A 4,252-nucleotide genomic window follows, 5' to 3' on the forward strand; every position below is an offset into this window, starting at 1 on the left:
GTAAAAGCTTTACGCTTGTTTCTTTCTCGCCGGTGCTTAGGTCAAGCACAGTAGTAACAAGTCAGCAATCAAGCTGTGAAAGCAGGATACTGTAGGCACCCTTGAGGTGGTGGCTGTAGAGAAACACATGTGCTTGTCAGTCGTCAATACTCGTGTGTACTCACAACGGACACACGTGTGCGAGATGGGATACGTTGACACAGATAACACGTGTAGAAGCTCGTTGCTGATAATGTGGAAGAAGCAGACAGCATTTCGGAGAGCTCACAGAAAATAATGCAGACAGGGAGCGCAACTCTTAGAGATGCGGCGTTCTCGTTACTGACAAATATATGTACCCTACCGCTTTGTAGAGCGAGGAAAAGAAGAAGAAAGGGCACGTAATAAATCACCAACTGTGAGTATTCACGATATTCTTTGGCAAGAATTTGCTACCGCGTTCGTACGCGAGACCCCGTGCGCTTCTGCGCGAGACGACCATCCTTTGGATATTGTCACACACACTGGAAGAATACTTTTGTATCTTCCCCCCCTGGATTTCACAACAGTGGCCCCCAAAACGACGCAGGGTTTCTGTACCTTCACAACAGATTTTGCAATCTCAACTTCAGGAGGTTCGAAAATAGAGCGTTTTAAGCCCTTGTCTTTGTTGACCTGTGGGTAGTGATGTGTCGGATGCGCTATTCTACGTACGTTTCCATTCTAATTGCAATTTTTGTATAAGTGTCGGGCCGATCTCGGATGCGAAGATGTTTCTGTGTGCAATGTATGCTGTCTGCCTGACAGGTACAATGTGAGAATCAAATTGGAGTCCTTTGAGCTAGTGTTCCAATGCAGGTGTTGGGTGCACGTCGTTATGGTTAGGCGCAATAGTTTCCCTCTAAACGTCCCTTGGTATGCGCTGCTGTGTAAAAATGCGTAAAAATCGTCCGAAGCATAGAACAAGGAATGCCACTCGATATGATCTCATCCTGGAATGCTCTGGTACATCATCCAACTACTGTATCAGAAGCAAATTGGCTCTATGAATATATGCATAGGTGGTTTCTCTCCATGCCGTCAGGATCATGATACTTTGCAGAACAACATGGGCCCGCATTAGAGGTCTCGCTGTCGTAGCAGATAGTACGTGCTGGAAAACTCAGGGTCCAATTTTCCTCAGATATCGGCAGTAGGATGAATCTGCATGCCGGGTAGTCCAACCGTCTTTCTGGCGAGTGTGAAACTGTCGTAGAGGGCGTCTTTGCGTAATGAATGCATATTTGAATGGATCGCGAATGGACCGTAATTGCGTCTCGGATTTCAGAGGCTAAAAGACGCAGGGTTGTCCGTTGCCGTAGTTCTGTCTCAGCTTTTGTCCTATCATCAGCTTCCTTTTACGTACGTGTATGCCACTTTTCACTACTCATTCTTCTCTCGGTCCTCTTTCTGTCAGGGCTGTTAATAAACGAACCATTCCTACGGAACTTGTTATCAAGTAATTACGTGCATGAAGAAAATTAACAGTCACATAAACAGCTACAATAATGTTTCTCACGAAAAACAGCTGCAATAAGGTTTCTTACGATAAACAGCAACAGCTACAATGCTACAATGTTTCTTACGATAAACCGTTCATGGTTTTCTTTTATTGTTCTCAATTCAATGGCCAGTACTATTCTGCCCAATTAAAGGCATTGTATGCTTGTCGGCTTTAGTACTTGCAAAGGCTACGCATACAACTTGCAAGTTACTCCACTTCCGAAATCGGATACCTGTGGCGATACCTGTGACTACGTCCATGCATGATTTCTCACTTATTCGTTTTCTTGCCTCTCTTTCTGTTGTCAGGACTGTTGCCGGGACTGTTGCCGGGACTGTTGCCGGGACTGTTGCTCCCCGAACCTTGACTGTTGCTCTTCGACCTACTGACCTACTCTTCGCACTTCTACCGCGTTTCTGGCTCTGGCTATTGCCGCTTTCAGGTCGCTGCGACCTCACAGCACCTGCATTTTCCCCCTTTCCTCCCTGTTTTACCATTTTGTACAAGTAGGCGTTCTTTTTCTCCAATTCTTGTACGCGTCTGCTGAGTTTCGAGTTCTTCTTGTCTTGTTCCGAGATCTTCTTGTCTTGTTCCGAGATCTTCTTGCCTTGTTCCGAGATCTTCTTGTCTTTTTTTGACGAAGAGGAGATACGATTATGCGAGTACTGCTCTTCTCGGGATGCAGAAGATTATGTGCGGTAAGGTTGAGGTCACGGAACGCCACAGCTTCGACGATGTCATCCTTGGAGTAGTATCGTTGACTTTGATACGTCCTTGCCTTGTTTGCGACGGCCGCACTGCTGATTCGTGACGAACGCTGCGCTTTCGTTCCTTTCTTGTCGCTCTTGTCTTCTTTGAGTTTGTAGACAATGACCCGGGACTTTTCACGATCGACGACCACGTACTCTGGAACCCCAGCGCGTGCGTACTCCCCTACTTTGGTCGTCAAATCTTCGACACGATTGGTACTCGTCACCTCAACGACCAAGAAAGGGGGTCTGCCTGGTGGGAAGTCGACTTTCTTCGAGGTTGGAGACATGTTTGCTTGTTCCTCAGGCGTAACATGGGGTCCAACAGCAATATCGGCAATGAGGATAGAATCCCTACGCCGACGTGAAGACGAGGCGGATGGCTGAGAAGCAGCGCGGGAGTTTCCACTGATTCCCACTTTTGCTTCCGCATAAGCCGTCACCCACTCAGGAGATGGGCGTTCGGTGTTGGCCACAGCAAAAACGGCATGGAGCTCGTCTTGAATGCTCTTGTGATGTACATCGGCCATGTCCTCGCATTGATGGTATAGGATTCCGTCAATAAGTTCGTAACAATCGCCGGGCCGGTGTGGTAAGCTGAAATAGTCAGCAAAAGTGCTCGGCGTAAGGTGTAAATGGCCGAATGGAGTGGAGGAAGCGTGCAAAGGCGACGGCAATAGTGACGGGGATGAAGGCGGAGAGATAGGTGGAGACAGAGATGATGGCGAAGCCGGCAAAGAAGACTAGGACGGGTGCGCGGAGACAGAGCCAGGGTTGATGTCCATGTCGCAAAGGGGGGGGGGGGGGGTGGCGCCGGGCTCAGAACGCTTGTACAAGCAGCACTGTTTGAGCTAAACAGATCGGCTGACGGGAGACATTATGCACGCCCCTAGCAGTTGTTTGCCTGGAGACTTTTCAGATTCAAATACAGTTAATTTGCCTGGAAAGGTTTCACATTGATTCGCTCCTCGTCTGCCCAACCCCTGCCCAACTGTGTGTACCAGTTAATGGCGTTTCCGCGACCAGGAAGAAAAGCTTAGCAGTTGTTAGTAATTAGGCATTACGGAAAAGTGTTGTTAATCGCTGACCCAAAAACCATTATTTTCGGTGGAAAATTCAGAACAGCACATGTCTCATTTTTGCGCATTTAGCCATGTCATTTTGTTTTGCGTAAACCCTCTAAAGTACTAGAATAAACTTTTCTTTGGTACTGTATCATATGGCGTTTCGTGCATTTATTTGCATTTCGCATGGTTTTTTATGAATAGCACGGCGGTGGTTTGAGCTACACCCAATTCGACTTCAGAATCGTTCGTTTCAGCACGTTGTTGAGGCGGGTGAAGAGGTGCTTTTATAAAATCTGGTTGCGATACGGAAACACGGGCGGGACGGAGGGTGTATTTATTTGCGTTTCGCGCACTGTAGCATCCCGTCACTCTCCTCGCCCTCACACCCTCTGCCCCTCACCATCTGCGCTCGTCACCTCCACCTTGCCTCCCCTCCCCGCCCTCCCCTGCGCCGCACGCCCGCGATGGCCTCCGAATCGCCCATTCAAGTGCGCATCATGTCCGCGACGTCCCTCCGCGCGGCCAACGTCGGCAAGGGCGCGTCGGACCCGTACGCAGTCGTCACGCTTGCGCGCACGGGCGAGAGGAAGACCACCGTCGTGTGTCTCAACACCGTCGACCCGAAGTGGTACCACCTGCTCGTCTTCGTGGCCCGCCCGCACGACGTCCTGCACCTGCACATCTTCGACAAGAACCTCGTCGTGTGCGACCGCCTCCTGGGCTCGGTCACCATCCCGGTCGCGCAGGCCCTGGACCACGCCACCGCCTGCCTACCCGCGCGCCCGCTCGCGCCGCCGCTGCCGCCTCCGCCGCCGCCGCCTCCGCCGCCGCCGCTCCACGCCCCGGACGCATACCCCTGGCACTCGCCGCCGTCGCCCGCCGCCCCGGCGCCCCCGCTCCACCCCCACCGTTTT

Source organism: Chondrus crispus, genomic scaffold (genome assembly GCF_000350225.1).
Source record: "Chondrus crispus Stackhouse genomic scaffold, scaffold_207, whole genome shotgun sequence".
NCBI lineage: Eukaryota > Rhodophyta > Florideophyceae > Gigartinales > Gigartinaceae > Chondrus > Chondrus crispus.